Raw genomic sequence first — 26,876 nt, 5'->3', positions numbered from 1 at the left:
TTACTTCTTTGAAGAGAAGAGGACTGAGATTGATAGGGGGAATCTCATTTCACTCAAGTCAAATTTTCACATCAAGATGGTCACAATTGATGACCATCAGCATAAAAACAGAATGAGCAGCTGCTTGTACATGTAAATGTCTGATATTTAGACCTTTCTTTTCCATTCTGGTAACACTGGAGTGGGAGATAGCTTGCTTACCTCATTTGGCTCTTTTTACTGCAACAACTCATGGTAGCTTTTCTTACATGTGTTTACTTTGATCAGTATTGGCTGATGGGAAAGGCAAAGTTCCTGTAACGAAACAATTTTTTTTATTGTCTTGACAAAGGCTAGTACAGAGTGATTTCTTTTGGCTACTAAAGAAAGGGTTTCATGATGTTTAGAAGCACATTGAGAGCTCAGTACCTTTAATGGGGGCCTATTTGCAATCTGGAACTCTGCAGTGCTCTTTCAAACACATTTCTTGCTGTAAAGCCACGATTTAGTAACTTGCCTGAAAGGTGTGTTCTGATAAAACTCTCTATCTCTGCAGTCCCTGATGTGTGTTTGAAGAACTGTTTCTGTTGTACTGTGATAAACAGCTGTGCTGGGCTCTGCCAGCTGCCCTTACACTCCTCTGTCACAGTGAATCTCTTACAAGTTGTGGCAAATTTGAATTTTTTATAATCTTTTGGGGGATCACTGATCTGGGAGAAGACTAAAGAATTGCACAATAATCCAAGTTTAATAAGCATTCATATATATTACACCTAGACACATGTAAATATCTAAAACCTGGCTTCTAGGTATTTTATTCCAGTACCTATTTCTTCTGCATGCTGTAGGTTTTGCTTCAGATCCTTTCTGGACCTCCAGAGAAGGCTGTATCCTTAGAGATATCATTACTTTGGTTATGAATCCACAGACAGAGAGAGAAGTGAGAAGATTTATTTTCCAGCTCCTTTATGATTTTCTGGTGGCCCTGAAAGTCCTTTGAACAAACAGACCTGGGCTTTAAATTTTTTTCAGTTAAAAAGCAAGGTTGTTGCTTCTTGTGTTCTTCCTTAAGACAGTAAGTGGGAAAACTCATTTTTGGCATGTTTTTAGTATTCTTCTGTGCCTTGGTAGCATTTTCTGCTGTCTTAAACATGCATAACCCAGAGCTGATATTTATGGTGCAGGCTAAGGAAGCTCCACAGCTGTGTCTGTGCCAGGAGTGGTGGGAGATGGGGTGAGGTGAGGAGCTGCCTTGGTCCCTGCCTTTCCCTGGTAGGTGCTGAGAATGTCTGGAGTGGTTTCTGTGGTAGATCCATCAGAATGCTGGGAACTGAACCTTTTCCAGTTCAGTAAGTTGTAGTGACACAGCCTTATACTGACAAGTACTACATATAATTGTATATTTATAAATTTTAGAGGTTTGATTCTACTGTGCTTTCATGGTAATTACAGTACATCTGCACCTCAGTTAGGTGTTTGCTACAGATTCAGACACAAAATTCCATGCTAACTGCAATAAGCCTTTAGCAGATCATTTATTATAAAGGAATGTTTTAAAATGAACTGTCACCAGAAGGGATGAGGAGGCAGTGAGGCCTCAACTTGGTGCTGATTTCATGAGAAACATCTGGGGGCACTGTAAACTCACCATGGTGGGTGTTTGTGCTGCTGGTACAGAAACAGCAGAAGGAGCAAGTACAGGAGAAGGTGTGAGGCTTCAGGGAAATCTGAAGAGAGCAATGTGAGATTTAACTGAGGAGAAACTTGTAAACCTGCTGTTGGGCTTGTTCATAAACATTTTGAAGTATCCAGTGAGAAGGTAGAAGTACTTTAGTCAGGCAGCCTGATATCTTTATGGATGTGTGTGGTTGTTTGTTTTTTCCTTTTTAAGACTTCTGGGCAGTTGTTAATGAGGTGGTTCATCAAAGGTAGAGTAAGAAAGGCTCATGATTGTAGTTATAAAATGATCATCATCCTTTTTAAACATGGAAGATAAATGAGAGTGTGAGAGTCAGTGACTGGACAGTTGGGCACTGCTGGTTCTGGCCAGGTGTGTGCTGGGAGCTGCTGTGGTGAGCTGGGTTTCATTAGGGCTCAGCTGGTACCTGGGCACTGACAGCTGTGTTCAGTGACACAGGTGACAGCTGTGTTCAGTGACACAGGTGTGTTCAGTGACACAGGTGTGTTCAGTGACACAGGTGACAGGTGTGTTCAGTGACACAGCTGTGTTCAGTGACACAGGTGACAGATGTGTTCAGTGACACAAGTGTGTTCAGTGACACAGGTGACAGCTGTGTTCAGTGACACAGCTGTGTTCAGTGACACAGGTGACAGGTGTGTTCAGTGACACAGCTGTGTTCAGTGACACAGGTGACAGATGTGTTCAGTGACACAGATGTGTTCAGTGACACAGGTGACAGGTGTGTTCAGTGACACAGGTGTGTTCAGTGACACAGGTGACAGCTGTGCCCAGTGCTTCAGCTGTGTTGCTGTACCTGCTGTGAACTTGGTTTGGCCAAGGTTGTGCAGTACAAATCCTGTTGGCACAAGCTGGAGCTGTGTGACGCTCCTGTGCTGTCACTTGGGAAATCCTTCAGTCACTGGAGTGAAGGAGCAATAGGAGTCACTGCTTCCTGCCAGTCCCTATGAGAATCCACTGCTGGGAGGCTGAAAAGTAATTTGCAAACACAATTCTGCTTTGAATAGAAATAAGGTTACTCCTAATGTCCTCAGTGAACCACAGAAGCTGAGTGTGACATTCCCCAGCATATGAGCTACAATCCTGCTGAAAAGGCCCCTAGTTCAGGCTCTTCAAAGAACAAGCCTTTATTGCTGAATGACATCTATCCAGCAGTACTTCAGCCATGTAATTTAAAATAATTAAAAGCTGAACAAAGTAAGAGACTGTAATGGCAGAAATAATCACACAAGTTGCTGTTTGCTGGAGCCTTACATGGTAAAAATAACTTGAAGAGAAAGTTTCAGGGACTGACTTTTGAGTACTTAGACTGAAGTAAGGAGCAAGATATCTTTTGGGAATAGTCAGTGAATGCAGAGCTCATTTTGTATTTACTCTGTAACATCAACACTCTCTGCTTGTCTCAAGGAAGGAAGTTGTACATTAGTACAGAGGGCAGGCTGCCATTGAAGGGAACGAGCCAAGGAGAAATTAGACATTCTTGGGCAAATTAGACTTTCACCTCAGGAGTATTAGCCGAGGAAATTAACCTAAAAGTCTACACTTGAAAACAATGACAAAATGTGGGGCAGAGCATGTGAATAACTTCTGGATGTGTGGGTGGTGCCTGTGTGTATTGCACAGCAGTGCAGCCATCAGGGGCTGGGTGGTAAAGGACCTGTGGCACCCATGATCCAGCTCCCAGTGCTGTGCTGTTTACACTCCTTTACTGCTAGGAATTTGTCTGCTATGTGGGTGACAATTTTCTATCCTAATAGAAAAGTTGCAAACCAGTTTTCTGTCTTCTGTTATTAATCAAACTCTGATGCCAGCTAAGAGTGGAGTAAAGGCATTTGTACATGCTGTTGTGGGAAACTCCATCCATGTGCACAGCTAATAAGCTGGGAAATGTGTCTACAACTCTCCTATTGATTATCACCTTCAGAGCAAGATAAACATGGGTCCTTACTGGATGCTGGCTGTGTAAATTAAAACTTTATTTAAATGGAAGCAGAGTGAGATGCACTGCACTGGGCCAGTACAGGATTGCTGTTCAAAACCAGCTCCTCTAGATGCCCAACCCCTTCCCTTCTTTTTCCCCCCCTTAAGATTCCCAACAGTGCATTAAGATGAACTCAGTAGTTAGTAAATTTTCCCCTGTGTATTTTACAAGCTCAAGGTTATGGGCTAGAACAAGTAGTGCCATGCTATAAATCAGGTGTAATGGAACAGCCTGGGAGAGTGCACAGGAGTCCTTCCCCTCACACTGTGTTTGTCCAAAAACTGAAGGGAGAGCTGGCACCAGCCCAGAAACCCCCACAAGTGGCTGATTAAATAATTAATAATTATTATTTAAATAATTATTTAATTATGCTTGTGCTGCTGCCCTCTCTCTTGACAGGTGAATGTGGCAAGACAATTTTCATTTTCTAGACCAAGGTGTAGCTAGAGAAATTTGAGTGTGAAACAACCAGAACTGAGGTGCCCTTAGGAGGGGAAGGTGGATTCCAAAGTCAGCGAAGGAAAGGAGCAAAATAATTTGAAACTGGGATTTACTTGGGGCTGACTGGAGTCAAGAGCAAGAATCAGAAGTCTGGTGCAGTTACACCTCTCTTACCTCCAAAAGTCAGTGGAAATTTCTGAGATCAAGGCGATACCAACTCAACTATTGGCTGAGTAGCCAGAGGTGTCTGCATTTGTCTCTGTATGTCACACTTCATAGCAGAAATTCCCAGCTGTTCTCATCAAGTCCGAGGTGTTTCACAGATATTCTTCATTTTTCTTTTGCTCTTATTATCTGTCTCTTTAGGGGGCCTGTACTCACTGCTTTTGTGGGGATGGATGCTTGGAAAGCAATTATTGTTCATCTTCTCCATCTGGTCTGATGCTGGATATGCCTGTCTTTTTGAAGGCTTTCAGAGTCTGTGCTGGGAATGCATTTCTCTTCCTAGTGTTGAGAGATTTGTATTTTTAATGGATATTTGTTTTATCTATCACATGCTAGATTTATTCACTTGATAATCTCTCAGCAACACGGGCAATCTTCTCGTGTCCTGATCTAGTATGCAGGGATTTTATTCATGGAACAGTTTGGCTTTGGGCTGAGATTGCCATGAGAGGTGAAGCCTGCTGTGTGCTGAGTGTGCTCACCACCCCAGAGCAGCAGGGACTTGCAGGGAGCTGCAGCTGCTCTCAGGATGGTGCTCTCAGAAGCTTTCTTTACACATGTAATGTATGAGTAAGTTGCTGTGTGGTGCATGGCTTTCCTTCCCAGAGCATGCCCTTCTTTAATGTGATTTCTTGCTGATAAGGGAGGCTTCCTGATAGAATTTTTGCAATGATTCCCTGTGCTCAGTTAACCACTTCTGGGTATCTTAGGAGTTCTTTTTTACATCTGTCTGCTTTGATAAAAAACAAAGGCATCATTCCTTCTTCAAGTTGTGTTTTGTTGAAGTTAGTTGGAAAATGAGGTGGAAAAGCAAAATACTGCTTTAATAAAGTGACATTTCTGCCCCACTCCAGCACACTCCTGGAATTAACTCAGTATCATTTTGCCTGAATGTAAGATATTAACATTTCTTTCTATCTACAGCAGGGAAAAACAACAGGTCTTTTGTTCTCTGACACAGAAGCTTCCAACTTATTACTCACTTAAAAAAAAAAACCTCCACAAACTTAATTCAGATCCTTTATCACACAGCATCCTATCTTTATTTTTCAGAGATATTCTCAGATGTTATGTTTGTTCCTGATAGCAATCACAGGGGCCAAAATCCTAGGTTTCAGGAGGAGGCTGATAATAAATCTTTCTGATATGGTTCTTGGGAAAGCAGAGCAATGGGGGTGATGAGCCAGGGGTGCTTCATACACCCACAAGGTGAAAAGCAACAGCAGCCCCTGTGGTTGACAGTTCCTTGGCACAACTGTGACTTTGGCAAGTCAATACCCTCATGGCACTGACAGCATAAACATTTTGTGGCAACTGTGCAATGCAGGCAGCCAATTATTTTACTCATGATTTCTTCTCACTGCTCTCCTCGTCCTCCATCTGCCCTAGAGAGAAAAACTTTCTGCCCTGTACTTTGCCCTCATGGATAATGGCAATAATATTTTCATTCTGTAAAAATGTGCTGCTGATACTGCAGTAGCCTGTGCTGTGTGGGACTTGGCTGTGTGATTACTGTTCCTCCTCTAAGTTCTCCCCATTTTCCAGGCATTTCTAGATCCTGTCTGTGACTGTGGTAGCTGTAGCAGGAATAGTCTGAGTTTGCATCCCAGTGACTGCTGTCTGAGCTCCATCCTGCAGGTACCAGATTTCTCCAGCCTCTGAGCTACCTGGGCTAAAGGAGAAGCACTCAGCAGTGAAAAGGTGACTTCAGATACTCCTCCTGCACTGATTTTAAAAGGAGAGAGGTGCAGCTTCCCAATTGAAGACTGTCCTCTGCCTCACCACTCCTGTCAGCTATGGAATCCAACACTCCTTTTGTGCAGAGACAGTGATGAAGTGGTTATTAAATGCAATAGAAATCATTCAGGCCCCTTTTGATTAAAAGTTTCACTCTTATCTTTCTGGCTTTCTATGTTTTTGGAAAAGAGCTCAGCAGAGACACAGAACCAAAGAGGGAAACACTTCCCTGCTTTGTTGTTTTGAGGGGATGGGGCTTCCAAGCACACAAAGGTAGTGTTTGCCTCTAAAATAAATGTTTGATATATTAAGATACAAATCTTAACCTTGAGACACTGGGACCCTTTCCTACCCAGCCTGGCCATTTGAGCAGTGATCCAAGTGCATTAAACTGTGTGGAAATGTTATCTTCTGGGTACTCATCATGGAATAAAGCACCAAACATTTAAGAAATAACTATTACTTTGCACATAACACATGCCAGAGAAAGAGTGTGAAAAAAATGTCAGCACCCTTCTATCAGTCAGCTCTTTTGAATAAAAACTTAAAGTATTAATTTAAATCAACTGAAAGGCATTAAAAACTTGATGTTCTCCTTGCCCCAGAAGTACTCTGCTGATAAGAAACAAATTAAAAATGCAGAGTTTTCAAGTAGCAAAAATGCTGCATATTTTAAATGAAGTTGGTCTTTTTATGTGTAGTGTTTTGGACTAAAAAAATAATATTAAATGCACATAAAAATGATTACTGTAAATGGTGAAGACATCAAAGTTTGGCATCAAAGTTAAATGAAAGTGCTTGGAAGTCTGTTTGTTTGATCTGTACATAAATAAGCTTTAAAAGAAGCCAGGGCACTCTTAAACAGCTGGAACTGGGTAGCCAGTTCAACTTCCTCTGCATCCCAGATTCCCAAAGTAGGTTAGATCCAAACATGGTCAGTATTTTTGGGATTTTTGTGTTTGCTCAGTGTGCTTCTCTGCCAGTGCACCAGGGAAAATGAGTTGGCAGAAAACACAAAGTTACAGGCTCTTAAAAAACACAGAGTGAATGAACTGCAGGACAATGAAATAAATGCCTTTTTCCTCTTCTGGTTTTGGCATGAGGGTTATCAAAAGGAAGGTGAAAGATGAGTCCTTGACCTTGTTGTTAACTGCATTCCTCCTGAGTGTGTTTCACTCCCCGTTCCTGGGTTGGCGGGAAGTGTGAATTAGGAATATGGGTCAAAGCTCTGTTAATTTATATCAGCTAAAGATCTGCTACAGAACCAAGCCACACTAATGTTCAGTTCATTTTAGTTTGCTCTTAGAGAAAAAATCCTAACAGACTTGAGATGTGGGATCTGCAGGAAAATGTGGGACTTAGTGCCTTTCACCTTCACCTTTCACTTTGCTTTGCAGGGATTACTCCTGCAGGAACCTGCATGGTGCAGAGCAATGTCTGAGCCCTGGGAGCTCTTTGGGAATGGTGCAAATGTGAGACCTTTATCTACAGAGAGCCAAACTGCAGCTCATTTCATTTGAGGAATGCAAGTTGTGAGCAACTGGAAGCAAGACTTCAAAGAAAACCTCCTTGGCTCCTGTGACTTTTGTTTGGCAGCCCAGACCTTTGGGATCAGCAGACTTTCAGCACTTTAGGGTGAATGGCAGTCAATAAAACTTGTTCTTAAAACCTCCACAAATTCACCCTGTTTCATTTGGCTTCTAATCAGGGCTCCTCCATCACAAACCTTTCCCCAGAGCCCTAAGCTGGAGCTGCCTGTGCTCCAAAGGAAGATGTTCTGCTTTGAAGAGCAGCATGAAAGGCCATGTGTTACCTGACACAGGAGAACATGCTGCTCCTTCAGCTGCCCTGTGTTTGTAGCCCTGGAGTTCAGTGTGCATCCAAGCCCCTGCCTTTGCAGATGGTGACTTCAAGGCTCCTGCAGGGGCTGCTGCATGAGGTCACTGCAGGGCAGCCAGTGAGCAAAGTCTTAGTTGAGGACTTGCCCTTCAAAAATTCAGCCACAGCCTCAGGGTGTGCGTGTCTCTGATCTACAAAGGTATTATTTTTCCCCGTTGAGAAAGTCAAAATTTTCCTACCCCCGTGTTCTCTTCCATTCAAGAGTTCCACAACACATGTCCCCCCAAACAATTAATTATCTTGTTAAAGCAGGGTTTCTTTTTCTTCCTGAAAATTTCTCCTGTCAGGAGCTAGAAGGAGAAACCTAAAGTCGCTGGATCACTTTCCATTTTCTTGCTGTGAGTGGGAGGGCAGGAAAGATGCTTTTTATGAAAATAGCTATTTTTTAACTGAGAGAAATTAAAAAAACCTCCCCTGGAATGAAAACACAGCCTGCATCCTCCCAGAGGGGTGGCAGCTGAGGTGGCAGGCTGCAATTTGGCACTGTGCTCTGCTCTTAGGGCAACATGCTGTGAGCCCAAATTTATTTGTGAGCCCAAATTTCACTGGAGCCCCGTGAGAGGGTGACTGGGCCAAGGGTGGGTGGTCAGGATGGGCTCACCCCCTGTTGCAGCACAATGCTGAGGCTGCTGGCCTTCCCTGCTCTGAGGGTGTCAGTCAGCTTTTCAACCTGCTTTCCTGGCTCTTGCAGGCGTTTTTTATGGCAGTATCTGGTTAATTTTGGGTTTTGTGCAATATTCTCCATTGATTCCATTCAGTGCCAGGTGGAATTTCACAGGGACCTGCAGTGCATCCCGAGGGAGGGCTGAAGGAATGAGGCTGCAGGAAAAGGCAGTGCTGATAACAGGCTCTCAGGGCATGGCAAGTTGGTTTTCAGGGATGAAATTAGCTCAGAAATCCTCATGGTTTTGCTTTGTGGACAAGAGGAAAAACCAAGAGGACTCAGTGTTATCACCTGCATCTCCCTTGCCTGGGAGAGCTTCTCTGCAAGAGCAATAAATCTGTTTTCCTGTGAATGCAAGAGAGTTCTTGAAATAATCTCATTCCAATCCCTCTTGTTATTTTTAATGGATTCCAGGATGAGCTGGTTGCTATGAGTAGCTTTTCTACATAAAAATTTGGGCTTGAACCCAGCTGAATATTCAGTCCAATTAAAAGCAAAGTCTTTGCTGAAACAGAGGCAAGGGGAACAGAGTGGGGAAGTCTTTCATGGAAATGAACAAGACAATGAAAACAGGAGGACTGAATGTTTGTTATTCATACATATTCTTTCAGGTAATTATTGTGATTTCATTCCTAAAAACTGCCTGCTTTTAGAAGAAGTGATTGTATTCTAATAAGAACCTGTTTATTAAACTTCCAGTGACTGAAGTTGAATATGAATTATTAAAATGTCTGTGAGGTGCAGGGTTGTTTTTCTTTTGCCAGGTGTCTGTGAAAAATAAAAACAACAGGAAAACATGCAGCAGGAGAAGCAAAATGCAAGGCAAGAAGTGGCCCTGGATCAATGGTCCCAGTGCTGCTGGCCAGGGTCCCCAGAGTGTCCCAGCAAAGCCAGAGCTCTGTCCCCTGCAGGACAGGGCTGGGGAAGGGTCTGCACTGCCCAAGGATGCCAGCTGAGAGTCTCCTGCTCTTGCAGACTTGTGTAAGGCTGAGGCATGTATTTCTCTTGAGAAATAAGAGGAAATTTGGGTGGCAATGAGAATACCAGGAGTGCAAGGGTAACAGCAGGTGTGCTGCAGCACATGACAAAGGAAGAGGGAGAAGGGGGTGCTCTGTGAGGACAAGTGGCATCTGTCTGCTTGTAAAAGGCACAGGGTACCCCTCAATTTCCAAGTACCAAAAGGATTTAGACTTGGAAGTAATAACAGAGCAAGGGAAGCCTGGAGAACTCGATAGATTTATTCTTGTAAGAGGTTAATAGCTTACCCCTTAAAATGTACCAGAAAATGCAAGGAGGTTTATGTGATGGCTTTGACACATTCTGGCAATAAATGCAATGTGAAGATGTTCCCTCCATTTGCCTTAAGCCTTTGACTTTACTCTGCCACTGTAGGAAACTCACTGTGCATAAGAAAAAAGAACAGATGTGAATTTCTGCTGCAAAATAATTGTGTTTTTCTTTGGCACAGTTTACTCCAGGAAAGAAGCTCTTGCCTTCATACCTGAAATCTCCCAGGCTTCCCAGCAGTGTCAGGAGCTGCTCACCAGGTTTGAGGACAAGTGTGGAAGGGATTGAAGTTCATAGAAAATGAGTGTCAGGAAGAGGGGAGATCCTGTAAGTGCCTGAAAAAGAAAAGCTGTGATGCCTCCCAGAAAAGAGATTTTATCCTGGCCCTACTCCAGGAAAGCTCCCACCTGGAGTTCTCATCTTCCTAAAGCATAAGGTCCATCAGTCACTTGACACAAGCCAGTAGAAAACCAAAATAATTATTTTCTTTTTTTTTGCTAATGTGGGTGAATTCTGGAGAACTCTGGAACCAAAATGTCCTGAACAGGTGATCCTCCTGATCCTGAGCAGCACCTGTGCAATTGCAGGCTTTAATTTCCCCTGATTCCTGAGAGTTTGCTGCATGGTTGTACAGTTTTGTCTGAGAGAAATGCAAGCCCAGAGATTCTTCTTTAAGCCCAGCAACCTGCTGGGTGACAGAACACAGGTACAGACACATCCCTGTCTTTGATTTCTGGTTATTCATGAGGTGCTGCAGGCATCTGTGCCTTTTCAGCTGAGTTCCCTGCTGTGTAGTCCTGCTTCTGTCAGTCTCCCAGTACAAAAACACACTGGCCCAGTGATGTCTGAACTGCTGTTTTCTTCACGGTGCTCATATTCTGAACATTTCTAATTCAAAGGTCTTCAGAAAGAAGTGACAGCTTCTCTTCCACAAAATAAAGAGCATAATGACTTGTGTTAATTATTCTTCCTGGCTTACTCACTCACCAGCTCATGTATTACTGCAAGGCTTTTAGTGCCTTGGGCCAGAAAGGGTCATTGCAGCTCACAGCCTAATGGCCTGACCAAAAAAATGTAAGTGAGGGAGAAGCAAGTCCTGAGTCCTCCACTGAGCTCTCTGGAGCCATTTATGGATGCCTTGGGAATTCTACAAAGGAGCAGCTTGGAAAACAAACAGAATTGTTCAGTGTTGAGTATTGCTCTCGTGACATCTATGCTATTACAAAGATTTACAGCTGGAATAATTCAATCTGGGTTTTTCTCTTCCCTCCATTGACTCACATTTTGGAAAGCAGTCAGGCCCTGAGAGTTGGGTTTTGCATAATTGAAGCACCAGAACAGATTAAGTGGAACAACTAATGGGGACGAATTTTTCCTTTCCTTCCAGACTGGGTTATCAATTATGAATTAGTGGCAATCTAAGATCAAAGGGGTTCCATTTCTGCAGCTGAATTTGAGGATTTTGGAACTGAAGAGATGAAATGCAGCTAATGACTCATTTCAGGAAGGCTGAGACAGGAGATAACTGATGGGTGGAGTTAAGTGTTTGCTCTAATATATTTCTGACCAAAGACATAGATCCTCAAATGCAAAACTGGACACTGAGATCAAGTTAATCACATAAAATGATGCTGTGAGCTCCTCTTGTGGGGCATGGCAGGCAGCAATCTGATCTGCAGCATTTTTTCTTAATGCTGAACACGACCTAGTTATTGAGACATACAGAAACATGTTAAGGTTACCATGTGTTACACAGAAGGCTTTGCAACAATACAATTCCATTACTGCTGAGAAAATGCATCTCTCCAGCAAGAACAGCTCAACACATGCTTAAAAACAAAACAAAACAAAAAAAACCCAAAAAACCAAAAAAACAAACAAAAAAAAAAGAGGGTTTTAAATTAAAAGTGGCTACAACCTAATGGAGGGACATTGAAAAGAGCAGCCCAAGGCAGGGCTCAGCTATGTGGTGCTCCCTGAAGTGGCAAACAATAAAGCAGTTTATGGTTCAAGGTAGTAGGTGGTGAGACAAAGATCTGGGAGCCTTAGGGGACAAACAATAATCTGTGCTTTCTGCAAGGAGGGTGCAGGAACACTGGACAAAGCAGGAGGAGCATCAGGTGGCTTTAAGAGTATTTTCTTCTTGAAATACTCTGCTCCTGAGTGAGTGACCCAGGTGAAACCAGGTGAAAAGGGTTTGTGGTTGAGTGCTCAGTGCTTCTCTCCACAGCTGTTGGTGGGGACTCTGGGGGTGTGGGGCTGCCCAGGTGAGGCTGTAGATACGCACTGGGGCTGGCAGGAGCAAACACCACCCATGGAGCTTCCCCGCAGCTCCAGAGCAGGAATTTCTTAACCTGGAGACTTGAAGGCTGCAGGAGGAATCTTCCCAAGGAGTCCTGGCAAAAGTGAGTTTCTTACTGGTGTCATAAATCTCTGAATTCCTAAATGTAGGAGGGTAGAACATGAGAAAATAAAGATAGTGTAGAAAGTAATCTTCCCCCTAAGGGGTTGCAGCTGGGCCAATTATTGAAGATTAGGAACAGGCCACAGGTGTAAGCAATGAGAAGAAGATGCTATAGAAGAGTGGGGTGGCTGCTTGGGAAGGGAGTTGGGGCCAGTTGCTGCTTTGTGAAGAAGGAGTCAGTGCTCTGAGGAGATGCCCATGAGAAACCCCAAAAAGGTATGGAAATTTTGTGATAAAGAGACAAGAGTGTGGAACCCCTGCAATAAGATGATGCCACCTAAAGGAAAATTACTGGGGAGGGTGAGACAGCCTGGATGAGAGGGGGTCTTGGGTGGGCTGCTGGGGGTGTGAGTCTGTGGCTGCACAGCATGTCTGTTCTGGAGCTAGGACTGGCTATCAGCTCTTGCTTCAAGAGCACAGCAGAAAAAGTCAATTATCTTGTGTGCTTTTGTGTGCAATATTTTCTTTAGCCTCAAAGTTATAATTTTTAATAGGGTGTTAGATAAATTTCATGCCATGTATTACTTGTTTTGTTTGGATAATGCCTTCTAAATAGGAGGTTAGGTAAACTTATTTTTAATTGTTTCTTATTTTGCTTGGATAATGCCTCATAGTAGGACTTTTGAAATTAATGTGAATCTATTACTAAATTATAATGGAGCAATTATGAAAATAATGAATTTATGATCACAACTGCTGTTGGAATTAAAAGGAAGGAGATTCTAATGACCTGGCTCACCTTTGCTGATGTATCAGAGAGAAAATGAGGTTGGGAGTACTAAATGTTGTATTCAAACAGTTTAATGTATGGAAAGAAACTTTCAGAACTTTGCACTTACATGAAATGGGAAATGAGTATTTATTTTGGAATAAAAAACAATTTCTAACTGCAGAAGCCAAATGGAAAAAAATCTGCTTCAGGTTTCATTAAGAAATTGGTTCTTCCCCCATGGCTTCTTTTGTCTTGAGGGCTTTAAACACCTTTTTTAAGGATCTGTAATGAAAAATGGTTTTCCCCTCCATAAATTTTGTTTTTATTAGAGTTCTGATGTGGGCAAGGTGTGTTCTGATGCTCTGAGTTGCAGAAAACTTTATTGTTACCATTGTAACAAGAAGCACCTGGAGATGAGACTATCTCCCTCTACAAACCTGTAAAGAATCTGTTCAATTCAGCAGCTTAAAAGTTTCTTTTTCTTTCTCTGGGTCAGTGTCTGCATTTGTTCACCTTCAAGTGCTCCTCTATTTCCTGACAGTAATTTTATTTAGGTACCTGCTAACTAATAAATTTTTGTCAGAGACAATAGAAGGCATGACCTGGGCATGGTCTTTTAGAAAATAAACCTAAACCAATTACTATAGGGAAAATACTCAGCTCTTGATTAAGACTGTGAGATAGATTTGGTGATGACTCTGTTCAGACCACAGTATAAAGCTTTTCTTTTTTCCCTCAGAATGATTTTCTTATGGCTGCAGAGCCATTGCTGAGCAGTCCCTGCTCTGTCCTCTCCAGTGGTTTTTGTGCTTTGATGCTCCACGCAGGCTCTGTGCACAGAGGGAGCCCTGGGAGCCTCTGTGCTGCTGTTTGCCCGGCCTGGGCTCATTATGATCCTGATCCAGGGGCCCCCTGAGGTGAAAACCTGTCACAGCAAAGCTGTGTGCTCAGTGGGCTGCTGGGCTGAGGTGTTAAACCACATTCCTTATCTCTGCATGGCTCTGCATCCTCTGCCTCCTTCCCTGGTGCTGCCAGGGCATCCAGCAATTTCTTTCTCTGGGTTTTGCTGCTGATGGGATTGAGAATCTCCCATCCCCTCTGTTTGCTGTTTGTTTTATTGGAGGTGTTGTTAACCTTTACTCAGTGCACTTATTTGCTTCAGGTTTTAATAGTGTGATAAGGTCACTACAAATTTAGTGGGAGGCGTTTTAAGCACTTGCAGCCATAAATCAGAGTGTTCATCACCCTTGTGCAGTTTATCCAGAACCAGAGAAATCCATTTTGATCCAAACCATGAAGGCCAAATAAAGCCAGGTATCATAGTGAGAAAGCTTTGACATATGGCTCTGAGAGAACCTGCACGCTTCTCCTCTATAAATTAACAGCTATTTTGCAGAGCTGACAAGTAGCTGATATTCTTGGAACTGATCCTATTTGTGGCATTTCCCCCCTCCCCTCTTCCATTCTAGTCTCTTGATCTTTCCCTTTAGAAAATCCAAAGAGTAGAAAAAGCAGTCTGTTCTCTACAGCAGGCTTTAAACCACTGGTGGTATGGACCATGTCACAAGTCTGCAGAACTTGCTGGTAGAGCAAGAAACCCTAAAACCTCAGGGACTCATCTCTGCAGGAATATGTTCTTATCTATTCCTTTATATTAGATTTTTTTTTTTTTCCTTCTTAGACAAGACAGCCTTTGCAGGTAGGATCAAACCAGACTGCAGGTCATCCTGAGGGCTGCAAAGTCCAAGAAAGGGACAGCAGCAAGCTCTGTTCAAGATGTGTTGTGGGCCACCAAAGTGCACTGGCCAGGAAATGGGCTCAGCAACCTGGCATGGATATCCTGCTTTAATTCCTGCTGGTTTGTGGCCCCTGCAGTACCCCAGGAGCCTGGCCTTACCCCTGCCTTCAGCCCAGCAAAATTCAAAGGGTGTTTGTGAGAGGAAGGGATTAGTTGGCAGCAGTGGTGTTGGACTCCTGAACTCTCTAAATGACCCAAGAGGAGATTGATTTCACCTGTAAAGCCCAGCAACCTCCTGGGTTTTAAGCTAGCATTAAAAATTAAATGCCAGTTAGTGTGTTATTAAAGGTGGAATGAAATTGCTGCATCCTACCACGTTCAGAGCAAGAAAAAGATGGAGACTTTGTAGATCTCAGCAATGCTGTTACTGTGAAGTGCAAAAGTGGTGTGAGAAGGAAGGATGACTGTCTCCTTGAGTTCCTCCTTCATCTGTGTCGTGAGAGAAGAAAAAAACACTCTGAGTGAGAGACAGTGCTGTGATGTCTGCCAAACTTGCCAGAGAGCAGAGTCTGGCTGGGCTGTGTGCACAGCACACCTGATGGATGCTCCAACACAGCCTCTGTGAGCACAGGCAAGTCAGGCTGTGCCAGGCACTGCTGCCTCTCACTCAGTGTCAAATGCTCCCTGCCAGAGCAGCTCCCTGAGTGATAGATTAAAAAGCAGCAAGAGCTCATCAAAGTCTGGATACATCTCTTTTAGGTGAATAAAACCTTGTCGCTTTGGAAAACTGCAGGGACTGGATGATTTTTCCCAAGGCCTGAGGGCGAGGAAGATCCCTCCTCACCATTATGGATGTCTTTTGGGTGCACATAACCATTGCTGCTTCTGCCATTTTAATTTTAAGTCCTTGCCTGATGCTTTTCTGAAGAACTGCAGCTCCTGGAAATGTCTGATTAATTTGTTTTTAAAGGTACAAAACCCTTACCGTCATCTGCATAGGTGTAGCATGAATCTCTGACCTGTCTGCATCAGGCTGGGAGAAAAGCCAAACCTTCTTTTGTCATCAAACCCTAGGACTTTGATCAAAGTACACATTTTTGGAGCAATGGGGCTGAGAATGGGTGGTGCACAGGACCTATGGAACCTGCTGGAGGTCCCTATGACAGGGCATGAAAGTGGTTGGTCTGTGTGATGAAATTCAGGGAGCAGGAGCCAGAGGTTGGACTAAACTGGATGTGCCCTTGCTGCAACCTGCCAGAGGTGCAAACCACAGCTGTCACTGCAGAGAAGAGACTGGAGACTGAGTCACTGGGAAAAGGGACACTCACCTTTTAAACAGGGTCTGTGTCTCTGCCCATGGCTGTGCTCATCACCATGCACTGAAATCTGCAGCTCCACAGCGTTTTCCATGCCAGGCAATCTCTCTCTTTAATGCCTAGCTATTCTGATAATAATCTTTTAATTCTTTCCTGACTAACTATGTCCATAACTTCTTTTCTTCAGTAAAAGTCTGCTTAGTCCACAGCCGTGTTGTAAAGTCAAGCTGCAGTTCCAACGTGCCCCATCCTAAAAGAAATATTTGTTCAAAAAAGATCAATTTCTCAGGGAAATCTGCTTTGATTTGCAAAACAGAAAACATATCCTCAACTCCCTCTGCTGATGTGTGTGCAGTCCTTGGCAGATCACAGGGCCTCAGGAGAGGACACCTGAGTTTCCAAGTCATGGGCATGGTTCTGTGTGTGCCATTTGCTTTCTCTCTGCTCCTTTCTTCAGTGCTTTGAGAGAGTTTGAGGGATAAAACCTTACAAATTGTGGTTTGTCCCCTGTAGAATAGATATTTAAATGGAAATAATAGTTTTGTAAGTTATGATAGAAAATGATCCACCTTTAGGAGTGGGGTTAAGACCACTCAGCATCTCACAGTGCCACTAAAATCCACCATTTTCTTCATCTGTAGGATGATCAGAGCTCTGGAGAGCTTTTCTTACCTCCTCATTTTTTGCAAAACCATTCTACCTTCACTTCTGAGCTTCCTCCTCCTGCTCTGGCTAATGTTCTCTGGGGAAGGTTCCTGCTCACTGCTGGCAGATGATGACCTAGATCTTGTGCATCTTTTCTGGAGAACGCAGCTGAGCTGATGCTCCTTATTCTCCATGCTGTTTAAGGCTGGGCATGCTTCAGCAGAACTCAAACACTTTGCCCTTGAGAGTAAATCTCAAATTCCAAGGTGCAGCTCCAGGATTGTGTTTCATGCTCTGCAGGCTGAGGTGCCAGTCAGGGTTTCCTGTGAGCTGTGGGGATGAGTTGATACTCACCCCCCTCTCTTCTGCCTGCTGACAGGGCACTTACCACGAAATGCTGACTGGCTCAGTTTCATTTTGCTGGTTTCATGCTGGCATCTCAATCCCTGTGAAATCAGAGCCCTGCTCCTTTTGCAGCACTGGATTCTGTGTGTACTTACAGTGAGCACTGGTTGCACCTGTAGGGAGAATTGATCTGGGCAGCCAAGATGAAGGGCAAGAAATAAAAATATTTTCCCTTTTCCATGGGGAATTTAAGGCAGAGAGTGGAGAGGAGCAGCCTTCCCTAGGAGCTTGCTAGAAGCCCCAGCAATGAGTTTGAGGCTGCTGTGGATGCTGGTGGCAGCAAAAGAAGCACAAGTGGTGCTCTTGGGTGGAGGTCTCTGACTCTTCCCTTGCCTGGGGATGAGTGGAAAATGGGATTTATTTGTCTAAACAGCACAGGAGACTTTTGAAACAACTGCTTATTGACATTTTCTCTGGTGCTATTTCTGCATTGTCAGCACTCAAGTCCCCAAAATTTTGACATGGGATGAGAACCCCTGTGTGGGGCTGGCAGGGTCCAGGGGGAGCACATGGAACTGGAGGTGAGAGAGGGAAAGGGCACAAATTCAGGATGCCATTTATAAATATGCTTCCAATTGTTACCTTGCTTTGGAAGGCTCTGGAAAAGTGTGGACATATGGACTCCCTTAGCTTTCAGTTGTTTTCAAGAGGCATATTGTGAGTGTTTGATAGGATGGAAATAGGGAAATCAGAATTTTCCCAAATGCTGAATCACTTCTGACTCTCCCATTAACAGAAGGTCTCCTTCTCAAGGTGACTTTATTAATTGGGCCTTTTATCATCTCTTGCATCACAGAGGAAAGTGAAAAGATATCAGCAACTGTGTGTGGCCCTGCAGACAGCCACTGTCTGCAAAATCATGCACTTTCCATCAAAAAGTAATTAAATTAGCCCAGATTCCATGAGTAATGCAACTGGATCTCCCTGACACCTCCCAAGAGAAACGTGCCCAAAGTCAAATGCACTCAGAGACCATATTTGTAACTGAAACAATTATTACTTTAATTCAGTCATCAAATTAATTTTCCAGAAGCAGGAAATGCCAATCACCAGGGGAGGTGGCAGCAAAGTGCAGCTGCCCAGGCTCCAACAGGACTGATGGATGCAGAGAGAGGATGGACAGACTGACCATGCTGTCTGTCCACTGGGGGTGTCCAGAGCCAGGAGCAGCCCATCAGTCTGTTCCCTCCTTGCTTTTCCAGATGGAATTTTTATTTTGTACAGCGGCACTGGAGGTACATGAGCACAGGGCAGCTCCCTTGGCTGCCACAGCTGCTGTGTCCCACAAGCTGCAGGGAGCACAGAGAGGTGGAGACCAGGAACGAGCCAGGGCTCCTCTTTGTGCACCAGGCACTGAAGAGAAGTAGTCATGACATCTAAATTAGAGCCTGGCAGGGCTGTAGTCAAACTGCATCCTGAGCATGGCCATGAAGGGCAGTAAGTGGCCTGTCACATGCAGTTTGCTGCTGTGCTCGTCCCCTGCCCTGCAGATGTCTGTGTGCACGAGGAGTTGTCTGCAGCAGCAGGAATTTTCCCAATAACCATTCACCCTGCTGCAGAAAGCAACCTGAGATGTGGAGATAGTGAAGGCCCTTTAATCAGACAGCCCTTGGAAACTCTTTGATAGGGACAGAAAAACATGGATGCAAAAACTTTTCCTTTTATTTCTTTTTCCTGGCTTGTTCTGCATCAGTCTTTTCCAGGAGTCAGGGCTGGGGTTAAGAATCTCCATTTCAGTGTCCATATCAGCTGCTCTTTCCTGACAGGCTGGTTTTTCTGGGCTCTGGGTGTGCTCATTTTTCCTTGCACCAGTGGATGTGCTTGTTTATCTACACTCAGCTTGTCCTGAACTTGATTGATTTCTAGAGTTCCTTTACCTGCTGATGGGCTGTCTCTATTTGGTGCCTAAATTTTTCACAGTTGCTTTCCTAAAGATATTCTGTTTTCTGCCCAGCATGTTTTAGCATTGGGATTAGATTCAAGTACTGGTTATATTCTATTTTGATCTGTCCAGTGTTGATTTTTTTTTTTTTTCCCCCACACAAATGATTACCTTGACTGATCTTCACTCTCCTTGTATTTATGCCTCTGCAGGTTTCACTGGTTGGTGGGTTAACCACTTGCAATGTGACATTTGACAGTTGAGGGGTTTCTTTTTGCTGGTACACGTGGATGCTTCAGGCAAAGTGACTTGAGATTTTGGATTGACAGATGAAAATAAACTTGTGAATTTTTAAAATTGGTTTATGAAACCCAGCACCATATGATTTCCTTCAGTGTTTCATGCAGTAAAGAACACTCAGACCCAGGCATGTAGCCAGAGCTGTGATACCTTGGTGTGTTTGAAACTTTGGGTTGTGTAACCTTTCTGGTCCAGCTTTGATCCAGACTTGTAGTGAAATAAGGCAGGAGGGAGCCCTTGGGGGTAAATACTGAGTGCTCTGGGTGGGGATTTTAGCCATCCACATGGTTGCTATCAATTGTAATGATATCTGTGAATCTACATTTTCTTGGCTCAGCTTGCACAATTGCCCCTTTGGTGCCATCAGAGCAGCTCTTGAGGTTCCCTCTTCACTTTTTGCCACCAGCCAGAGCACCTGCCTCCCCTCCAGAGCCCCCCATGGGATCCACTTCACCATTTTCCTCTAACAGTTCTCATTATCTGGGGTATCTCATCAGGATCTACCTCAAGGAGAGCTAAACAATCCTGCCAAGGCACAGGAGCAGAGCTGGAGGGGACAGCGTGGAGCTGGCACCCAGCACACAGAGCAATGCCCTGTGTAATTCCCTCCCACCTCCCCCTTGGGGCAGACTCAGCCTGGACCCTCCTGGTCCAGAGGGATGTGCTGGATCCAGAGCTCCACCACCAACATCATCCATTGAGTTTCTGGAGTGTCCTTCAGTTTGGCTCTAGATGAGACAGAGATGGGCTACAGGAAGCTGGCAGTGGCAAGGGGCTTTGGCCTGGAGGTCCCAAAATCTTCCTGCTGGCCAAGCTCTGGGGCTGGACCATGCCTGGTGCAATCTGCAAATCCTTCCCCACTGAGGGATCTGGCCTCAGCTGCAGTTTCCTTGCCCACTTAAGCGTGTTTATTTAGCTTTGCCAAAAAGGTGATGTGTGAAAATTGCTTTTATTACCAGAAAAAGAAGTTTGCAATAAAACCTGTCTCCTTGGGTGCACTAATTCTATTTTACAAAGAAAGAACGTATTGTTTTAATTAATCATATGAAAGCAAAATTAGCATGATTATGTGAAAGGTGCTGTAAATCATTCTGATCCACATCATTGAACAAAGAGCACTTAGTTATTCCAGAGTTGTTAAAGATTTTATCTACCCAAGTGAAAATTCAATTAGCACAAACCAGTCTCATATAAAACTAAGGATTCTGACTGCAGGAAAAACTTTATATGTGAATACTACCTTGTGCCAGTTTGATAGATTACTGTAATTAACTGTATCCCACGCAAGCTAAACAAAATTTACAGAAATGTTGTTGTACAAAAGGAATATCTTCTTGCTTGTTCTTGGCTAGAAATTGGAATAGGCTCCATAATACTGTTCTGATGATGCTAATCCATGTCAAAGTTAAAAAAAATGCTGCCAGCAAATGCAGAGGGCTTTGACACTCACTATTTGGGGTTTTTCCCCTTCCTGCTGCATCAGAAGCAGGCACTGCACTTAACATGTCTCAACTTGAATTCAATTAGTTAACCCAAGATGTTTCAATTAAGCCACTTGAATTCAATTAGTTAACTCAAGACATTAGTAGAGAAAGACAAACCAAGAAATGAATGAGATTGCTTAGAAAAAGAGCCATATTCTTAATCTTGGGCTTCCTGGGAGACTGGCAGAGTGCTAGAGAGACAGAAATGGAGGGCATGGCAAATGGTGCCAGAGTGCCTCATCCTAGTGCAAAAATAGCTGTACAAACAAACATGTTTGTTCTTGGATGTGTCTTTCCTCACCTGTTAATTGTATTTGTCAGGCTTTGGCTGAGCTCTCCTCCTGCAAGGAGGAGCTGCTGTTGGTGTGTGCAGGGTCAGGCTCTTTGCTGCTCCGTGTGTGCAGTGACATATTGATGGTGCTCTTGGGCTGAGGGTGGGTTTTGTGTTGCCTTCACCCTGTGGTGCTCTTGGCTTGTCTTGAAAAACACTTTATTAAGCAAATAGTAGTGGCCTGTTTAGTGAGAGTGGTTAGGTAGAGAGGAACTGGTAGTTCTATTTTAGTATTCCAGGTTAAGCAGAATGTGCCCTGTCCCTTATCCAGGCATAACTGGGGAAGATCTGGGGAATTATTATCCCATTATTATCCCCAAAGATTCGTACAATCTGTGGAGTGGACCACGTGTACTGAGGAAGGCATCCCTTTAGGGTCTTGAATGTAACTGCTACACATTCTTGTTGAAAATGTGGTGGTTCGAGATATGACCTGGTAGTGTCTGGTGTCTGTCCTTTGTCTCATCTTGGGCTGTCTTTCCTGTGGAGATGTAGGAAAAACCACAAAAAAAGTGTTCAATCTGAAGGAAGAAAGGGAGAATAAAAATCCATTTCTCTTTGCATGCTTGGGTGTAAAATGTGACCAATCTCTTGTGTCAGTTGTCTGCTTTGATTGGATTTTTGTGTAGCTTGAGCATCCTCTCAAATTTAACTAAATGGTCCTAATTTGGATGTGAAGATGGCTCTGTTTGCCAGAAGTGTCACATATTGAGGATCATGGCCCTTGCAGCAATATCATACCAGACTGTCTGACTTATGGGGTCTCTCTTGCTTTTTGGGCTGAAAATAAAAAACAGGAATGTAAGTAAGCCTTGAATTGTCAAATGTGGTGGTGCACGTTCCTGGACTCCTCAACCTACAACTAAACCTTGTGGCAGATCTTGGCATGCTTGATAATCAAAAGACTGCCTGGATGAGATCTCTGTGTGCCCTACCCATCACACTGATCATCTCTGATTCAGAGGGGGGAAAAAAATCCTTACAAATTGCAGAATTGCTGGCATTGCTTTCTGCAGCACCTGAAAGTGTCTTGGACTTCTCCCAAACGTGTAATGGCCTGGTCTGATTCTACTTCTATTACAGCTCGAGCACTGGAAGTCCTGGGGTCAGATCCTCAGCTGGAATAAATGAGGATTGCTCTGATTGCAGTCAAAGATCTCTGCCAGAGGCATCAGCTGATGGGGCTGCTGCCTTTTTTTTATTTTAAGGGGGAAAAAGTGGGCAAATGGAACTGGTATCAGAGAGGATACAAATGCCTGTAGATATAGGCAAAGTAAGTGAAATTGTGGGGAGGGGGAGAAGATGGGAGCAGACACTTGAAGCAGCTGTCACAGAATCATAAAATCGTTTAGGTTGGAAAAGACCTTTAAGGTCATAGAGTCCCACGTTGCTGTCACTGCAGTTTAAGTGAAAGCATTTACCTGCAGCACAAGTGAAAGGTCTGTCTGCGTGGCTGAAGTTGTTTGAGCTTGTTTCCTTGGAGGTCAACAGGCAGAGAATTCATTTTTGTGTTTAAAAAAAGGAAAAAACCAACTGTAAACCCCCAGAAATGAACATCCCCCCTGTGCTAGTGAGGGCATCAGTGGGGTGTGACAGCTACACCCTCTGTACACCCCCCCCATCCCACAGCAGCTCTGTGTCTCTTTCCAGAGCAAATCCCTCTTTCTCAGCAGTTCTCCTTCCCTGCCAATTTAATTTCAATACAGTTGGATTTCAGGCTTTTCCTCCTCTTAATCCCCACTTATTTCTTTAAACAGAAATGGTCAACCATTTTGGGGCAAGGTGGATTAGTGGAAGTGTTGGCAGAGAGCAATCTCTGTGTGGGAAAACCCTCAGCATGTTTCCTCCAGTGCCAGATTAGCTCAGCTGGCCCCTGCTGAGTGAGGAAATGGGTCATTGCTAATGTTGTTTAATTTTGCTTTTCTGAGATGGGCTCTGGCTGCCTCAGCTCTGCGTAGCTCAGCTCTGTTTCATTGGCCACTCACAAGCCTCTGTGCCTTCCAATAGCAGGATGGCAGTGGTGACACTTTTACAGAGCTAAAGTGATTCTACTTGTGGGGTTTTTTGCCCTCAAATTATGCACTGGTTTAAAGTAAATAATTTATAGGGTAATTTCTTCATCCTTTTCTCTTTGGCCCCCTTACTGTTCGGTCAGCAAACAGACCAAGAGAGTAACTCATGAAACTACAGCTGTCACATTGTGGAGTTTATTTGCCTAGTTGCTTTTTGTTTTGCAAAATTAATTGGATAAGGATAGATTTAAGTGACTGTGGAAGCAGGTGATGAAACATTACGTTCTCATTAGCTGGAATAATTCAGTTGCTCTGCTGTAATCTGCAGAATCTCCACAAGAGTCAACAAGATGGATGTGAGCGAGAGGAGGGGAAGTTTTGTAGTGACCTCCTGCCCAGGGGGTGGTGGTGGGATGGTTCCTTGCAATCAATATCCCTCCTTTGGAAAGGGCATCCTTGCTGGGCTGAGCCATGGAGCAGGACCAGGAGGCTGCTCCTGTTGTTCAGGAGCAGAGTCAGCACTTCTGGTGCATCTTCAAGGCACTTGGCTGTCTGCCCCTTCCCACTGCTGAGGGGTCCCTTCCCACCCTGTCACTGCAGATTTCCTGCTTGGAAAGGCAAAAATTGTTTCTTCTTTAACAAATAGAGAAGAATAAGGAGGAAAGGAAAGGGAAAATGTGGAGAAGAATAGGGAGGAAAGACAAAAGGTGACAGAGAAAAGCGAGTCAGACAGAAGTCTGTGTAGCAAATGGGCTAGAGTTCTGGTTTTGGGCTCATATGTCCAAGCATGTGTGATTTGAGCATGTTGAGTTGCTTTTTGTCATCACAAATGCTACCATGACACAGGTAATAAAAAACCAAGAGGGCTTTCTATTGGGATGAATAAAGAGCCAGATTTTATATCAGAGTAAGATAGGATTTCAATGTTGTTCTAGATTTGATAGCCTGAAAAGGTAGATTTTTGGGGACCCCTGTTTTAGAATTCATGCTGCCATGTGCAAATGGCTGTTGTGGAGGCTAAATGGAAATCTTCCATGCTTCCATGTGGGAGGATGGAGCTAAGCTCCTGCAGGAGGATGGGCTGTCAGGAAGGTTGGGCATGTGAGCAGAAAGGTGATGGAATTCCTGGGAGACAAACAGCTGGAGCTACACTGGCATAAGGCTGGGGGCATGGGTCTGGGGCTGGATGAGTCCCTTCTGTATTCCTCACCAATTATTTATAGAACTTAGGATGCTAAGGGCAGAAAACAATGCCAGGGACAAAAATGCACAGCTAGGGAATACTCTCAGAGACTGGAATGAATCACAGAGTGAAAAACAAACCAGACCAGGGCATAGCAAATAATGATGCACCTCTGCTGTAAAGAGCCTTGAAAGAAGGGCACTTGGTGAAAGTGCTTTATAAGCTGTACACTGGGTTGAATTCCCACTGAGACCAATGGAATTGCTCCCATTTATTTTTTTTTGATGAGTTGATTTGGGCCTCAGTGGCCATGTTTTAATCACCTGTGCTTTCTGGATGTTTTCTTACTCTACTGGACAAATATATCAGTTGGTTTCAGTTTGAGCACCAAGACTGTTAATTGTGGTTTAGGTTGTTCCTGTTGTTCTTTAGGATCATGAGCTGTCATTGAATCAGGAACCTCTTTGTCTATCAGAGCTTGAAAAAGCATTTCTGCTCTGGACACAGATAATGTTCTGGTGCTGGCAGGGCTGTAGCACTTTAAGGAAGGATAGAGAGCTAGAAAACAGAATTTCTTTCCTACTATGGGGAGAACTTGGCAGATTTTTTTTTAGCTGGAAAATCAAGACTGGTGATGGGAGCTTGTCAAATCAAGGCTCCCTAACCATTTTCTTCAAACCAGCATAAGAAATTCACCTGGATTAGATGCATGACCCAAGTAAAATTAATTCTTTAATCTCCTAATCATACCAAGCAATTTACTTGTCAGATATTTGTAGCTGACTCAAAAATATTTCTATTTTTTAGACTTGAAATGGAAAAGACCATTTTGCCCTAATGTCTTTAAAACTGTCAGACATTCAGCTGACAGCAGCAGAATGCCCTTAGTGGAGGCCACACAGGGGTCAGGCTCAGATCCCCTTCTCCAAAGCTCTGCTGATCTTTAACTCTTGCAATATTCCCTCCCAGACCTTCTGGTTAGGGTAGTGCCAGGACACTGACACCTCTTTGCTCTTTCCTTCTTTCCCTCTCAATTACTCATCACATCTATCTCTGTTTATTTTGAAGTTTGCTATGACCACCTACCACATAATTGCAGATCTGAGTGTAAATTGGGAAAGGCACCTGGGGCTTGAGTTTTACTATCAATAAATCATCAGGACAATCTGGGAGCTGCAGCAGGGTGAGGTGTACCTGTAGGCCAAAGGGAGAGGATGCTGTAAGTGCAGCGAAGCAGGGGAGAGGAGAAAAAAGAACTAATTAATGCTTATTGAATAAAAGTATTCTGCTCTTTATCTATGAGAATTAGATTTAGAAAGAATTAGATTTAGGAGAGGCAGGAGCAAGCTGATTCAGGTACATGGATTTTGGTGTAGCACAGAGGCCAGTGTTGTTTGCAGAAGCAGACACCAAGGTCGTGTCTTTGAACTACACGTGTTTTTGATGGGAATAAAAATGAAAGACATTTGTGGTGTCTTTGAACTGGTATCAAAAACAAGAGCTGGAGGTCACAAAGTGACAGTGAAGGAGAGGATGCATGCGAAATATTCATGACAAAAATTTCTTCAGCTGGGTAGAGCTTGGTGCTGCACAGGAACTTGGCTGTGTAAAAATACCCTGCAAGAAAAGGCTGGGTGGGAGCAGAATGGGTCTGCTTTGGGAAAACAGTGCTGCAGCCTGTAAATCACATTTGTGATGGTTGGGCCAGTGCCTCAAAAGTCTGCTGTGGAGAGCAGCCAGGGACTAAAACAGGACCTGGTTCCAAAAAGGTACCTGGACACCCTTGGTGGGGGACAGATGCTCCTCTCTGCAGCTAGTTTGGTACCAAGGACTGGCAAGTTGGTGGGTGAGGTGAGAGGCAATGGGAGTTCAGTGCTGGTTTCTATTTTCCCCTGCTCTCTTGCAGCTTTTCCTGGAGGTTTCACCCCTGCAGATATCTTGGGTCCTTGCAGTACAGCTGCTGCTTGATCCAGCAGCACCCATCTGTGCTGGGACATGATGGGCATGTCCAGCTGCAGGGGGAAGGACAGGAGTGCCCAGCACAGCCATGACACTGAAGGACTCCTTCCCAGGCTGTTTCTTGGGTTTTGGTGAGTGTACCATGTCTGCAGCTGTGGAGCTGGAGCCAAGAGTCTCCCTGAAGCAAAGGCAACACAAGGAGGGTGTTTGAGGTGGGCAAGGCTGAGCCAGGTCTCTTGAAACAGGTTGTAACAGTCAGGTGTCTAAAATGCCCCACAGTTTTTTCCTTCTGGGCAGTACATGGCTGCAACAGGACCCTGCTGAGACCCCTGACCCACCTCTCCAGCTCTTTGCCCCTGTGTGTCACAGCTCAGCTGGTGCAGAGCCCCTCGGTGTCGCCACATTTCTCCCCACAGAGAAAAGCAAGGCACAATTCTTCCCAAGAATATTCTTATCCCATTTGCTGTGCCTGTGTTTGTGCAAAAGTAGAATGCAATCTGGAGATTGTTAACCCAAAGTGATGGTGTTTTGTT

At 44.1% G+C, this 26,876-nt stretch overlaps 1 long non-coding RNA gene across 1 annotated transcript; it reads left to right on the top strand.

Moving 5' to 3' along the window:
* Nucleotides 1-1,336: 1,336 nt before the first annotated feature.
* On the top strand, nucleotides 1,337-9,323 carry LOC136563021 (uncharacterized). Its single transcript, XR_010784591.1, has 2 exons — nucleotides 1,337-2,159; nucleotides 2,264-9,323. It is a non-coding gene; the product is annotated as an uncharacterized lncRNA (long non-coding RNA).
* The last annotated feature ends 17,553 nt before the right edge of the window (nucleotides 9,324-26,876 follow it).

This window comes from Molothrus aeneus, chromosome 15, assembly GCF_037042795.1.
Source record: "Molothrus aeneus isolate 106 chromosome 15, BPBGC_Maene_1.0, whole genome shotgun sequence".
NCBI lineage: Eukaryota > Metazoa > Chordata > Aves > Passeriformes > Icteridae > Molothrus > Molothrus aeneus.
This window is presented reverse-complemented; position numbering and strand designations above follow the sequence as displayed.